Source organism: Pyxicephalus adspersus, chromosome 1, assembly GCF_032062135.1.
Source record: "Pyxicephalus adspersus chromosome 1, UCB_Pads_2.0, whole genome shotgun sequence".
NCBI lineage: Eukaryota > Metazoa > Chordata > Amphibia > Anura > Pyxicephalidae > Pyxicephalus > Pyxicephalus adspersus.
The window spans coordinates 89635132-89651748 of record NC_092858.1 but is presented as its reverse complement, the minus strand read 5'-3'; the positions used below and the strand labels follow the sequence as shown (position 1 = coordinate 89651748).

General features: G+C 40.4%; 1 protein-coding gene across 2 annotated transcripts in view; it reads right to left on the bottom strand.

The window, feature by feature from the left end:
* The window catches only part of PTP4A2 (protein tyrosine phosphatase 4A2), a 25535-nt gene extending 18097 nt beyond the window's left edge, over nucleotides 1–7438 (bottom strand). The window contains exon 1 of one of the 2 annotated variants that reach the window (XM_072418492.1): nucleotides 7281–7438. The gene's annotated coding sequence lies outside the window, so the exon portion shown is untranslated. Of the gene's footprint in view, nucleotides 1–5057; nucleotides 5189–7280 lie in introns of those variants that run through there. The other variant, XM_072418499.1, reaches the window with a different exon arrangement.
* Between the last annotated feature and the right edge of the window lie 9179 nt (nucleotides 7439–16617).

Here is a 16617-nt window from a genome sequence, read left to right as displayed (position 1 = left end):
CCCCCATCCCAATTGAATGGGCGCGCAAAGCCTCCCAGGATGCGTGACTCTTCGGTGCTCCTTCTGTGTATGCCCATGCATTTCAAGTATGCGTAGGAGCCTTTTTATGTAAAAGGGGGGAAAAAAGCAAGTGACGTATTAAGAAGAACCAGGGAGAAGAAGTGAAGATGGCGGCAACCAGAGCGTCGGCCCAAAGACGGATGCGGGGATGACGTGAGACCGATGGAAGAGACCTCCGGATGGATGGGATTGCCCTGCATGATTGAAGGTAAGTGTATTTTTTGTGTTTTGGAGGATTTTGAGTTTAGTTCCTCTTTAACCATTGACACTTTCAAATGCCTCACCAACAGGGGTGGGAAACCCAGCAAATAATTGCTAGGAAGCTCAATGGGGGAAACCCAATGACCTTATGAAAATAAAAGCACATAAAACATACAGGTGTGGTATATTTTAAAACACACACACATTATATATATATATATATATATATATATAATGTATATTTATTATCTTCCTAGGACATTTGATGCTGTTAGTGCTCTTGAAGGGGGAGGAGACATCCTGTACTGTCTTTTCTCGTTCCTTTTTTTTTTTTTTTTTACTCGTCCAATCTTATTGTAGGATGCAGAAAAACCCAAAGGTTTAAAGCCTTCCCATGTCCCTCAATAAGCGAGAAAGGAATTTTGTTTTGCCACTGCTAAAAGCCACAGCAAGGCAACCTGTAGAGGTCACTAGCCAGAAAGAAAAATAAATCCTGCAGTTATTCACGGACAAGTGGTAACCTCCATCAGACAAATTTATCAAAGCAGCTTTATATCTGCTGGCAATACTGGAGAACGAATGTGCATTAAAATAGATCACAAGCACGTTCAATACACTTCAAGATGGCTGCAAAATGCATAAACAACAAAAACAAACTGCCAGTCAAAAGTACAGCCAAAACCAAGAGACAATCATCGTTCTCATACATGCATTCACACATATCAATATTTCCCCACTGACCACTGGGCTTCTGGGAACTGCCGGTCCTGACCACACACACTGTAAGCAGGATATTCTGACTGAAACAGCATCTATACTATATGTAAGGATCAAACTTTTTTTTATTTACCATTTTAGAAAAAAACAAAAAAACAACTTGTAGCTAGTTGAAGAAATCCTTTAGCTTACTAAATGAACACTTCAATGTTAACAGGAATTAACCTTGAATGAGTATCTTACCTCCTTCCAAAAGCTCTATGCTAATTATTTAATCAGAGAAGGCGTGGGTGTTGTAAGATTGAGAAGCAAAGCCATGGATACACTAAATATTACATAATCGGGATGAACTCCTATTCATTAACTTAAAAATACCTCCAAGGTTTTCTTCATTCATTTATAAGGAGAAGCTCAAAGATAACAGGCATGTCAGCTGTAAATAATGTTCACCATGAGAAACTTTATATCCTAAATATATTGCATTACCATTCCAAGAAAGATGAAGGGGACACAATTGCCATTTTGATAAAACAATATTAATCTGTACTTGGAATTAATTATGGTACATGGAATTATTATTATTAATCTTAGACTGGAAGTGCCCCTGGATGTACCCCCTATGTACACAACAACCATAACATCTGCACTTGTCAAAATCATGCAAAACAACACCTTCTTCTGAAGTTTTTCATAAAAAGGTGGTATGAAGTGAGCAAAATATTTCTCTTCAAAATGACATCCAGGAATAGGGTAAATGTTGAAAGCGTTATTGGGATTTTGTAAATAGAGGTGCTTTGTCTCCCTATTACCCTGTTTACTTACATATCCAAGAGGGTCACATGAAATAGGTTACAATGTGTTTAGAGGCCTGCTAACATTAACAAGGTTTCCCTGCCAAACAAACAAGGACATCCAGCTGCTTCAAAAAGGGCAAAAGGGAAGGGAGAGAAACCTGAGAAGCACTTAGGTAAAGGACTTTAGAGGGAGAAGGACTTTCAGAATGTGTAGCAGGCATTTTTCACCTCCCAGCTGCACACAGGATACATCCTGCAATTTGTCCCTGTGCCCTAATCTATGACCCCTAAATATCAGCTACAAATGCCACATCTCCTTGTAACTCCAAACTAGTCACCATTCAAGGCAGATCTATATATATTGAATAGAGGTTCAAAGAGCATGATATACTAAATAGGAGAAAGGTTAGCTAGCTAGGGAATTTCAATAGTGCTCATAGGAGATAAGCTTATGTTGGGAATACATGACCAGTGTTTGCTCTTTAATGTGTAAGAAACACAAAAATGTCAATGGCAACAAAAGATAAGATCCTCTTAAATTGGTCACAGTTCTATTGTCATTTGCTTGCACATTCTCAGTTATGATATTCTGTGCTTGCAGATTTACACATCACTAACATCACATTCTTTTGTTCCACAAGGTTAAGTCTATATGAACTGTTTCCTCAGCATTTAAAAAGCCATGTTTGAAATTCCCATGCATTCCAATGGGCTAGTCCACACCACAGCCCCTGGCTGCATTTACATTTTTGTAAAAACTGTAAATTGTAAAACTGCTTGTAAAAGCTTATAAACACTAATTAAAGCCGCATACACACGTGCAATCCTTGTTGTTGGAAAGGATCTTTCAAGATCACTGTTCTGCTCTATGGAGAGGAGAGGGGGAGAGCGACGAAGCGGCACCCTGCTGCACGCTCTCCCCCTTCCCTTGCATTAGGATCGCTCGTCGTTCATGGATCCATGGACTATGAACGACGCGGGCTGTACACTGCCAGATTCCTCGCCCGATATCTGTCCGAAGCCAATTATCGGGCGAGAAAAATTTGACGTGTGTACGTAGCTTTATGCTTTTAATTTTTTTATTTGGCTTTTAAGTCCATGCAGACTTAGCTTAAAGATTGTTTATGCCACCTAAAAGAACTCTGAGGTATAAGGTTTCTAGTGAACCACATAAAAAGGAGACACTGGAACTTTGGTCCAAAGAAAATATTTCTACTAAATAGTTTTTAAGGGACAAATAGGAACAACAAACTCTAATAGGAACCCACACTTGTTACCATACATGGCAAGGGGACCAAGCCATCAAGCTCTGACAAAGACTAGCAATGCTTCTTATGTCCCCTTTTGCTTTATCTTGAGAAGGATACTTTATTAATCAGGCGGGTGCATCACTCTACAGGAGGGCAGTCAGGACATCCTCATAATGTGTATCGCCCGTCCAACTCATATGCTCCAAGTGCATTTATTTCATATTTGGTTGAAGAAAACATTTAATTTTTTTTTTTTTTAATCCAGAAGATAATGAAACAGATTGTGTACAAAAATAATTCATTACATGTTAAAAAAAACAATAAAGTTAATTTCTGAATTTTCTTCCTGTCAATGGACTCTATTAAAACTACAGGGCAGCACAATCTCAGTCAGGGCTATTTATTACCATACTGTAAAATGATATTGCCAAGTGAAAGCTCACTAAGTGGACTGGAGTAAATTGTTTTTGTACGTTAAACCATCAGTCTCATGAGCAGGAAAATTTTGAATGCGTTAAGCTATATTGTCCCAAAGGAAGCCTTGCAACAAGAACAAATAGGTAAATGTGCAGAATGATAAATCTTTAGTATGAGTTTTAAAGAATTATCCACCCTTAACACCGATTACATAAAACTTAAAGTGATAACCAGGAAAGTATTTTAATTCAGAAGCCATTTGGAAAATAACGACATTCAAACCATTTAGCCTGGCTAGAAAATATTTGTTAGAGCAAGAAAGAGGCTAGTTTCAGACAGATGGAGGAACAGGCATTCCTGCTTGGCATGTTTCAACATTTAACAGGGAAGAGGAAGAGGGGCAGGTTACTACTCCAAATCAGCCCAAATTTCCTTTTTATACAGAAACCAACCTTACATATAATATGAAAATAAACTTTGATTTGGCATTGTTTAAATCTTTAGCGAAACAGTCCCTGGGGTTATTAAACAACCCCAATTTCACTTAACCCAAATATACTAGTTTATCAAAAATTTTGCTCATAATAAAATACATAACCATCTATAAATAAGTCCCTAAAACAAACAGCTGACACATTTGTACACAATCCCCATTTTTAAATAAACACTTAAACTCACATTTTTTTTCCACTGAGCAAAAATATCACTTCCCCATGACTCTGTGCAAGAATGACCTGCCCCAAACGGAAGCAGCATTTCCGAAGCATGTTACAATAACAGTAAATTTCACACTGATAATGTAAGCTACAACTAAAAAGTGTTTCCTGCGCATTGTGTTAACTGCGATCAGGCTCTGTAATCTGTCCTGCCCATGTGATATAATAAGGTTAAGCAAGGCTGAGTTCCAGCACTCCGGGACAGAGTCCGCTGTTAATCACATTTCCATCACTTAAGCTCCCCAAAACATTAAATGTAGCACAGGTCACTGACGTAATCTAATAGATAGGAAATGCAATACAAACGTTGTCCATACAATTAATGGGCTGCTGTTGACCCTAACGTTATCCTGGAAACACAGCAGGCACTGAGAAAGTTGCTACTCCTCCTACATATAGACATTCATACATCTTTTTACTCAACCAAATACAACTCATGAGTCCTAATGCAGACCAATGTCACAATACTGATGAACCAAGAGAAACCTAAATTCATCATTTATTCTAGGAAACAAAAGTCAATTGGGAAATATATCAATCTTTCTTCAGCATTGTCATCAGCGAGTACAAAGTTTACGGGCCTTAGAAATCATTGACGGCTCCGATTTTTAATCTCCATACAACACATCAGGATCAGGGACACCGACCACTTCAAGTCATCTCAAGGATATTAATTGTAAAGGGTAACTGGGAAGACACTGTGACCGGGTCACTACTAATCAATGCAGAAGGTCAGCGTGATCTCAACTAAAGTAGGACAAAGTTTCCCAGGGTAGGAGGGGGGACTGCTGGCTGACAAAGTTAAAATTGCACCAACTGACATGCTACTAAGCCCGATGTATTCCAGAAACCTGCACCGTGGCTACTATCAGTACATTCCAAACAAATAAATCTTCACTCACAAAATGAAAGTTCTTTTGTCAGAGATCACTCTGACCTGAGGTTATAGAAGCAGCTCTGTTCTTCATATTGTGGAATTGTCTGTCACAGAGTTAATTAGGTGCTCGGGTAGGGTATAATGACAGTGTTGGCCCCACAGGAACAAATACAAAAAGCAGCGACTGCAGAGCCGTACTGCATTCAGGCAATTCTCACATGACAGCTGCATGTAACGCACCCTGCTATAAAGTTGTGTAATATGTACACCTGACAACATGACACACTTCCCATCCAAGTACACCCACATTAACCTATTAAATCAAAGTTTGACCCAACAAGCCCCTGTTCCCTTCACCTACACTCCCTGTTCTCCTATAAAATCCATTCACTATCTAGTGAACCAAAAGGTCATCCAAACACACAATACCATCATATCCCCAACTCATACAAACCTATTAAAATTAAAAGACAATTCAAATTAATCACTCCAAACCAAAAGGTAGAGAATACGGATATCCATGGGGTGACCATGGAAAGATTTGCTTCCAAGTTCTAACAGGTGACAACTTTTTGCCATCAATGTCCAGTGTGATCTACCATCTGCAAGACTTCCATGAATACCATGTTCTCCTAGAGATTATTATTGAACAGGATTTATATAGCGCCAACACATTACGCAGCGCTGTACATTAAATAGGGGTTGCAAATGACAAACAAATACAGACTGTGAAACTGGAGGAGAGGACCCTGCCCCGAAGAGCTCACAATCTAGTAGATGGAGGGAGAATATAAAGATCTATTGGTATCTACTTTAGTGATTTATTCCAAAATAAATACAACCAGACCTTTCCTATGTATCAATGAAAATTTACAGACACTTGCCTCTCACATTGAGAAAAGGTCAATATGGCTACCAATATAGTTAAAGAAGGTGTAATCCCTAATATAAAGTTTCACAAGCTTTATAAAGCTAATACAAATAATATTTTTAAAGCTACAGCTTCTAATATAATAATTATTCAAAGACCCAGCCATGAAGGTTCTTGTTATGGGATGACAATGCTGTATCCGTGTCTCCAGACTGGTATCCTGTGTTGTCACCCTGTGACACTGGCTACAAGTGGCCATACAGAGACATCAACCACTGGTATCACGATAACCAAACCCACCAAAGGAAACTCCTTTACTGGAGTGAATACATGTAGACAGGAAGATGTGCAAATGAACAGCAGCAGATCTGACATTCATTAAAAGCAGTAGGGGCAAGCATAGGAAATCCTTTATTAGGCCGAGCTTCAGTAACCTAAACATCACTTATTAGAGTTTATATTTCTACTACAAACAGATCCAATAAAACAATTGGATCCAATGTTTGGTCTCGGATGGGATGTGGATAGATCAAATATCATTCATCAGCACACAAATCATGTCATGTGCATGAATGATCAGATCAAATCTGAATAGACATTCTATCACTTTTTTTTAACCAAGGAATCTGATCGGAAGGGCAGAATATCATAAAAGGTGGGTAGTGCTTTGGGATCTCTGAGTGATCAATTTCTGACCAGACAGCCTGGTTCAAATTGTTAGCATAACTTCTAGTATGAAATAGGCCATCAATCGGCAGCAAGCACAGGAAACCACAGAAGCTGCCATGACTCCTCCATGCTGCGCTCTACTTCTCTGGCAATTTGTGAACAGACAGATCCTCAGGCAGGGTGGTGGAGGATAATTATTACTCATGTACAGATCAATGTCACTTACAGCACACTGCACCCTGTCATTGGATCCTCAGGAAGATCTCATACAGGTACAATGACACTACAATATGGTAACATGGGGTGTGGGGGGCAGGGCAATGCCCTCTAGTCATGCTGGATGCCCAGTGATGGGTGACTGTGCCCAGTACTTCCCATGAGCTGAGCTCTGGCAGGCTGTCCATTGAATCCTAGCACAAAAAGAGGGGCAAGAGGGCACATGGTGCGGTCAGGAGAGGGGCAGGGGGGCACATGGTGCGGTCAGGAGAGGGGTAGCCGTGAGTTGCCCCAGGCATATGATTGGCTCAGCCTGACACGTGCCGCCTACATCCCCCATGACAACCCACCTACCTCATGCTTCTTCAAGTTGGGGCCACAGCCCTCCCCCTACCACATGATGCCGGTTTGTACCCTGGCAGTCACTGGGCCTCAACACCCAAATACACTACAGGGCCGAGCCCAGAAATAGACTGACGCCTCAATACTCACAGGCGAGCTGTTCATTGAAGTCGGGCTGTCAGTGCCAATATCTCCGTACACTCCGCTCTCCCCTCTCCTTCCTTTGACGGTTCCGGCCGCTGTGACACCTCTGACACAACGCAATGCTCCTACCCGCCCACTTATTCACCAGACCAATCGCAAGACACAGACTGGGGGAGTTACACCAGCTCACTATTGGTTAAACCTTGAAAAGGCGGGACAGAATGTATCACCACCCACGGCTTTAGGCCAATAGGAAGAGGCTCATGTTCCCTGCATGGTTAGCGTGGGAAAGGAGGAGGCGGGACGTGTCAGGTGGAGAAGTGGGCGCCTTGCAGCCAATCCTGTTTGGCGAGAGTGGATAGGGAGTCAGGTGTGAAAGCGCGAGAGCAAAGCGCGAATGTGTGAGCCAATGAAGTGGTAGACTAACAACAGAGCTGAGTGACGTATGTGTGCGTGTCACGTGCCTAGAGCTTGGGGTGGACGTCATTTCCGAGGCTTCATTGAATGAGGCCATTGTAGTTTCCCGGCTATGGGGCGGTTCACGTAAATTTTTCAGCAGTGCTCAGGGTGGCGCCAGCCTAGACAGATATTCCACGTGTGTGCAGCTTTCACTCTGTGAAGAAAATGTGGAGCCAACGTTTGTGTTTTAGTTTAGGTTATATTGGAAGGCATTCATCTCCATTATGAAGACTTTCATGCACTTCCTGCCATGAATTCCCAACAGGAAGTAAGGCCAAAGACTTCCCATTGCAAGCTGACTGAATGCCAATCGTAAAATACCTGCCAACATCTATGTGTTGCCGGGGCCTGGCTGACCTGATATATATTAGATGAAGTGGTTATATGCCTGGTGACATCTCAGAGTTATGGGTTTCCCCATCTTAGTCTATGTGCCTGATTACTAGGACAAGGTGAAATTACCTGGTGGGGACACTGCAGTATAAATAAGTAGGGAGCCACTGCATGGGTAATGTAATGTACAGCACTACATAATATGTTGGTGCTATATAAATCCCTTTTAATAATAATAATAATAGGGGGAGGGAGACACGGGAAGGCTGATACCCCCTTCATGCAGAACAGAAGAGGTTTGGTGTGTTAGGTAACGACACACTAACAGAATGCATATAAACACACATGCTACATGCAGCACAATACATATAATGGGATATAAACCATTAACAAAAAGCCCTGAGGCTTCACACAAGTGATTTTCCTGAGATCATCAGCTGGCTTTGGGCAGGGTAAAGTAATTCCTAAATCACCCCGCAGGGGTTGATCCAATGCAGCCAAGAAGTGTAGAGACACCAGAAATACCTTGATGGTGTAATCTCTGAGCCAACATCTTAGTCTAGAAAGCAGGCACTGGCCCAAGATAATACCATAAAGCGGAAATAAACTGAAAACAAAAAAAAAATCACACTTTTAGTCCTGCAGGTCCCTCGATGGTGCCTGTCCTGGGCCATCCTGGAATTCCTCTTCGTCCTGGTGTTCAGAAACAGAGAATCTTACTTCTTTACTCTCTTCTTTTTCTATCTTCTTCCCAATTCACCCGACTTTGGATTGTGCCTAGGTGATCAAGACTGAGAGGGGAGGTGCTGCACCTCCCCCCCCCCCCTTTTTTTTTTAAAAAGATTTGCACTTTAAAAGAATAAATAACATTTTCCCTTTACATATAAGGGTTGTCTACCCTTTTATGTAAAGTGAAAATGTTGAGTTTAGGTATACTTTAACAAAGATTGATCCATTCTTCCGGAAGAAAACATCTAATAATGGCAGCAGTCTGAAGGGCACATTCCAGGCATATTCCAGGCCAGGCTTTTTTTAACTTTTTACCACGGGGGAACCCTTGAAATACCCTTTAGGTGTTTAGAGAACCTCTGCTATAATTACTATACCCACAGTTAATTTGCATGGTGGTCAGTGGGAATAATGTCACCATTACAGAAAAGATCACTGGTGTCTGTTAACCTGCCCTGAGAGGCAAAGCTTTTGTCATTGCTTACGCAACCTTTACAACTTCCCTGGATAAGAAACAGTAGTAGAGCATAGTAGTAAATAAACAAATGCATACTGTTTTCAGTAGAAGTACAACCACTCAATACATTTACTCTAAGTGAAGATTTGATATTCTTTAGAAACATTTAGAAATGTTATTTGTGCCTAACTAGTATGTTTTGTTTAGAATGCCTTTAAAAACTAGCAGTGCCCTTTCTGATACGTGAGGGTGCCCAGGCTCTCCTGTACTTACAGCCTCATAGCTGTCTGCAGTGTGAGAGCCAAGGCAATGCTGCCCCTGACTACTAGTTCTAGGCATGAGATTTGGTGCTGCTTACTGTTCGTCTTGCTGGAGCTCTGATTCCAGAAAGTAAAGCTCTGACTCTTACTAAGATGGCCAACTCTACAAAGAGACCATATAGAAAAGGGCATGGTAGATCAGTAAAGGAGAAAAGAGCAACCGTAATCAATACTGGTGGTAACTAGTTTACCAATGCTATTTCCCACTGTCCATCTGAACTAAACCTTAAGTCAAAAAGAGTTTCAAAGGTTAATTCTTTACTAAGCGAATTAAGTAATAAAAGTGTACAAACTGCTGGTAGTAATCTAAATCTGGCTTAGACACAGATACTCTTTCATCAACATTGTCATGTTCCACTTGATGTGTTAAACATGCATTAGACAAATAGATATAACAATATACAGTAATTATAAAGGAACATGTTCATTCTTAAAGATAGAATGTTCATATTATGATTCATCTGGATCACCACTGCATCAAATCTTTCATAGATCTAGTTTTGTTTCAGTGTTATTTGGGTGGTTACATTTGTAAGTTTGTGTTTTACCATTATTTTACCCCATAAAAACCTTTCCCCCTTTTGTCTATGTATGGACAGCCCACAACCATTTAAAAAGTATCTTCTTTCACGGCACCACAAAATTGGAAAATAATGAGAGGTATGTATGTAGAGCCAGATATACTGGTGTTGAGAAGGTGGTGAAAACCCTTAAGGGGAACTGATGAACAGTATTGTCTTTTTAGTTTTAAGTACAATACCTTACACTCCTATCCATTATATTCACCCAAATTATTATCCTAAGCAGTTGACAGCTATTTGTTAAAAGAAGCAGACTGTCATTGCCAAATAACTGACCCATTATTTTCTGAGATTCTGACCTGAAGGAGTTATGCCATTTAGGAGTTTGGACTTCTCTCAGATCAACCCTGCTGCATACTAATGCAGATCAGTGAATTATAATGCACAGACAGCCAGGCAACTAGCATTCTAATCAGGAAATCAGCAATGGTAACAGAGTCTTTCATGCCTTGGACTGTTAGGCTACGTACACACTTGCAATGCTTCTCGTCAAATAATCGGCTCAGACGATATCGGACGAGAATTTGGCCTATGTACAGCACCCGTCATCCATCGTCCGAACGACCGTCCTGGCAGATCCATGGACGATGTACAATTGTAATGGAAGCAAAGGGGTAGAGCACGCAGCAGGGTGCCACTTCGTGGTTTTCCCCCTCCCCTCTCCATAGAGCAGAACAGTGCTGTATGTACAGCACTCACTCATGCATCGTGCAGTCCTTAGTCGTTGGAAAGGATCGTGAAAGATCCTTTCCAACGACAATTATTGCACATGTGTACCCAGCATTAGTAATATTGTAAATAAGCCCCTGTATCAGGGCATAACTGTTCATGATTCTCAGTAGCAGCATAGCCATATGATAAGCATGAAAGACAGAAAATTGGCTATAACAGCAATCTATATGAATGGTATACCAGACAGAGAGAGAACCATCTCAATCTAGATAAAATAAAACCGTAAACTTCAATTTATTTACCCACTGTATAAAATGAAGATTCCTTTGAGAGTTGAATCTTTGTCCAAGTGTTTTGTCACTGCTCTAAACACAATAATCTGTACTGATAAAGTGAATGTAGTGAAGTGTCGAATGATTAGAACATCTCTGACTTCTGTAGAAAAGGTGATTGTAAATCCAAACTATTTGAGCTGTCACAGGGATGGAAAGTGAAGGTAAGTGTTCCAATGCATGAACATGTTCTTGTGACAACTGTCTAAAAGGGGAATATTTCCTTGCTTTGGGGAGATATTTTATTTTCATGCTGTCCCTGGAACAGAAAGTAAAAGGAAATCTTTTCAAGTGGAAAGAAAAACCTGACAGTGGTGTTATCCTTTTACTACTCCCTCTAAACTCTGTGGAAAGTTTTGGCTTAATATACAAATTAAAGTACACATTCCCTGTAAATGAAACCTTTGTACCAAGATCGAAGTCTGTTTGCATAACTTTTCTATAGCAATCACAAGAATGTGCCATAGAGTACAAGAGTTCTAACATGTCCAAGCATGCTTCTGACTTATGCTGAGCGACTGACCAATACCACGTTTGTGCAGTGTGCTCCCAGTACTGTGAATTTTATGTCAGATGGAAGCATGCACAGGTCAACAGACCAGCATGTTTGTGTGTGAAAAAGTAAGAGACAAGGAAGTGATTTGGAAAGAGAGGCAAAGAGGACTCTAAAGGCATAACCTGTTTACTAGTGATGGTAACCATGCACACAACTGGGTTTTGTGTCATCCGAGAGGTCAGGTTCTTCATGATATAACCTGCTGGGATGTAGTGTACAGTGAGCGAAAGAAGTATTTTATCCCCTGCTAATTTCGTACGCCTGCCCTCTGACAAAGAAATGACCGGTCTATAATTGTAATGGTAGGTTTATTGTAGGTGTGTGAGACAGAATAACAACAAAAGAACCCTCACAACCCCAGTGCTCAAAAGTCACATGCTTGATTCACGTGAGTCACGTGCATTTTAATGAGTGAAATAAGTATTTGATCCCCTATCAACCAGCAAGATTTCAGGCTCCCCAGTGTCTTCCCTGTATGCAAGTAACAAGCTGAGAGTATGAGCACCCTCTGTAAGGGAGTGGTCCTAATCCAAGCTTGTTACAGTACCTGTAAAAAATACACCTGTCCACAGAAGCAATCAATAAATTAAATTCCAAACTAGCCACCATGGCCAAGACCAAAGAGCTGTCTAAGGATGTTAGGGACAAAATTGTAGACCTACACAAGGCTGGACTGGGCTACAGGACTATCGCCAAGCAGCTTAGTGAGAAGCTGACAAAGGTTGGCACAATCATTCGCAAATGGAAGAAACACAAAATAACTCAATCTCCCTCAGTCTTCGGCTCCATGTAAGACCTCCCCTCGTGGAATTGCAATGATCATGAGTACGGTGACAAAGCAGCCCAGAACTACACTGGGGGAACTTGTCAATGATCTCAGGGCAGCTGAGAAAATAATAGATAACACACTGTGCCAAGAAGGCCAGAAATCTTGCAGAGCCCGCAAGGTCCTCCTCCTTAAGACAGCAGATGTTCAGGCCCGTCTGCAGTTTGCCAATGAACATCTGAATGATCCAGAGGAGAACTGGATGAAAGTGTGGTCAGATGAGACCTAAATTGAGCTCTTTGGCATCAACTCAACTCGCCCTGTTTGGAGGAGAAGGAATGCTGCCTATGACCCAAGAACACCATCCCCACTGTCAAACATGGAGGTGGACACAATATGCTTTGGGGGTGTTTTTCTGCTAAGGGGACAGGTCACCTTCATTGCATCGAAGGGACAATTGACTGGGTCATGTACCGTCAAATTTTGGGTGAGCTCCTCCTTCCCTCAGCCAGGGCATTGAAAATGGGTCGTGGATAGGTATTCCAGCATGACAATGACCCACAACACATAGCCAAGGGAACAAAGGAGTGGCTCAAGAAGAAGCACATGAAGGTCATGGAGTGGCCCAGCCCAGGTTGATAGGGGATCAAATACTTATTTCACTCATTACAATGCACATCAAGCTCTGACTTTTGAGCACTGGGGTTTTGAGGGTTCATTTGTTGGTATTCTGTCTCTCACAGCTACAATAAACCTACCATTACAATTATCGACTGGTCATTTCTGTGTCAGAGGGCAAACGTACAAAATCAGCAGGGGATCAAATACTTCTTTATCTTTAAAAGGATAATTTATATAATATAAATCAAGCATTCTCATTACTATCCAGGAACACAACAGAGAGCTCAAACAATCTCTTTCAAACCATAAGGGAAATCTTGGTAATTAGAAATATTTTAAAACAGGACTTTGTAATAGCCATATAACATACAAAGTGGAGGGGTTATGATAAGAATAAAGAAGCAGGATCACAGAAAAATGACCAAGTGGTCCATTTAAAGCAGAAGTAAACCCAAAACAAAAAAAAATCACAATTCCATTCAATCACGCAGATTAGTCCGTTCGTCGGGAGGCTTCTTCCATCGGGTCCTGCATTATCCTGTAATCGTCTTCGGCCCGGCACAGGGTGAACGCCAGGGGCAGCCATCTTCTCTCTTCCTCCGTTGATGAAAGAGCTTCGGGGCAGCCAAGAGCCTCCCAGGATACGTGACATAGGTATCCCGGGAGGCTCTGCTTTAGGTATGCTTTAAGATGAACTGTGGCTTCTAAGTAAAAATGTGTTGGACCGTTCACCAAATGCATCTTCCTGTGATGGAGTGGCAACAGTTCTGCACTGTTTCTGTATTCAGAGCAGAGTTACCACTCCCATGTAAGCTCTGTCTGTTTGCACTGGAGCAGACAGAAAAAAAGTGTGTGGCTATCAGTATTGTCATTACTTACTGTATTTACAAGCCTGTAGCTTTTCATTCAATGAATACTGAATTACATTGCTTACTTCTGATCATTGCACTTTGTATGCTACACCTCACATTACATGTTCAAGACCACTAAACTGATGATGCATGATGTGCTATATATTACACTCCTGATAGCTGCTATCAGCTTATGGAATATAGAGGTCAGAGGCACTCAACACATAGCACATGGTGTACCGTCAGGCAAAAACGTAACACTCTCTTGACATAAAAAGCCGCCTCCAACCAAAAATCTTTCCTCTGTAAGTAACTATTCCCCTCATGCAAACCCTTGCCCCAAATAAAATTCCTACCCATTCTAATAGTGAAATGCCCCCTCCATTAAAATAAAATCATCCCCCAAAGCCTTCTCCAAAGATTCCTTCCTCAAGAAAAAATGCCCATACCCAAACTTACATGCTACCTACTAGCAATAGGGGGCAGTTATAAGACATCTAAATAAATAAAGCAGATTTGGTTTTTATGCTTAACAACAAAATTGCAGTGTGCTTTTTTCATACATTTATTACATACAGCAATATAGCTTTGTAATATAGTTTGCGCTTTACCTTTAAATTGATTCAATATTCTTGAATGTCTTAATAGAAAAAGAAAAATGCCAATCCCTAAAGAATTCAGGTTTTTGTGTTCTTGTTTATCCATCCTGTGTTTCCAACATGTGATCATCTTGGTCCCGGAACATTATAAATATTGCTGTTTAGAGACCTGCTTCCCCATTAGCTAGGACATATTAAAGCCACAACCACTAAAAGCACGTAAATCTATTTACTGGCATGTGAACCGTCATATACCAAAACAAGTACATCTTCATTTTGTTAACTGAGTATATCTTATTATTTTATCTAATATTTCTGGTATATTTGTATTGTTTTTTTTAATATACAAACCTAATTAGCTGTAGTTCTGTGGGATTATTATTATCATAAATATGGATGATCTTACCTCCAGCATTAAAGGTATGTAGGCTAAAATTTGCAAGGCATGGTTTTATTGGAACGAGTATTCGGACACACAGATCAACAGGTATTTTCTATACTTGCTAAAAATGTTCTTAGCATAAAAAATGAAAACAAATGCAGACACTGTATCTAGGGACTGGTAAGCTGCTTTTCTCTTTGGTTTAGATAGGTGTCTATATGTATCCATACCTAAAATGTTTTTTTTAGATGTTTAGATAGAATGGGGAAATATTAAAACCTAGTTTGTGTTTTATTGCTATTCAGGGCCCCGTTAGAGAGATTTTCTCCCACCTGTTTTGGGTTCTAACATTTCCTTATTTAAAAATATTTTAGTTCTGTCTTATTGTCATATTCGCTTCCTATCCTGGGACGTAAAGGAATCTCTTCAACAGAACAACTGACTTCACTTCTAACTTCCCACTATATTCTAGTAAAAATATATATATAAAAATAAAAAAAATGGTATAAGTAAACTTTAAACAATTTCTATTGCTATGACTTGGGTCATTCTAAAACAGTAACACAAACGTACACACAAACGAGCCCTTCATTTATTGACAATGTGACAGTTCAGGAGTTTTAGAACCAAAACAATTCTTTGCTGTAAAACTAAGCACAACATGCTTTCCAAGGCTTCCTTTCATGGTGCCAACATTATACTTAGAAACTTTCCTAGAAAGGGGTGTTAAATGATTGTGAGGAAACTATGCGGGGAGAATTAGGATTGCTATTGAAGGGACTGCAGGAGAAGGACATTGTGGCAGAGTAACAAAGAAAGTGTGAGTAGCTGCAGTGTACATTTACATATAGTACCCAGTTTTGACTTTTATATTAACTCCTAATTACTAAGTATTTATAAAGAACTAACAAATTACACAGCACTTTACATATTCATGTCACTGACTGTGCTTGGGGGGGAAGGAGCTCACAATCTACTGTCCCTATCATAGTCATATGTCACTAACACATTAAGGCCAATTTTTTTGGGGGAACCAAGAGATTACCTGCATGTTTTTGGGATGTGGGAGAAAACCGCATTGCTCGGCAGAAACCTGTGCAAACACAAGGTATAGATAGTGTCCCGGTCGAGATTTCAACCTTGGAAACTAGTGCTGCAATGGCAAAAGTACTAGCCATTATACAAACTGAGGCAGATTATAAAGTTGGGTGCAATATATGCAATTTTTGAAATGTGATACTATCAGAAAAGTGCATTGAAGTTATCTCTGAAGATATTGGTGTGATAGATGAAGTATGCACTTTTGCTTTAAATGTAAACTGTACAAGTTATAGGAACACTGTGTTCCATCCCTGTAATGAATAGCCTATTCTCTGTAAAGCAAACCTAGCAATGCAGTCCCTACATCCAACACCTGAAAGTTTGGACAGTTTTTTGTCATTGCACAAATGACTTTCTAATGGTGTTTGGCACTGGAAAAAAGTATGGTGGCTACAACAAAGGAAGCAAAACCTAAAGCTTTCTTTAGTCATGCCCCATGCATTGCTACCAGCTAGGCCAGAGTTTTTGGTTGCTGATGCTGACTAAAACAAACTTCCAGATACCGTGTGAATTTAAAACAATATACAAGAATATATATATAGAATATGTACTTATTGAACTGGGTGTCAGCAGCGATGTGTGAC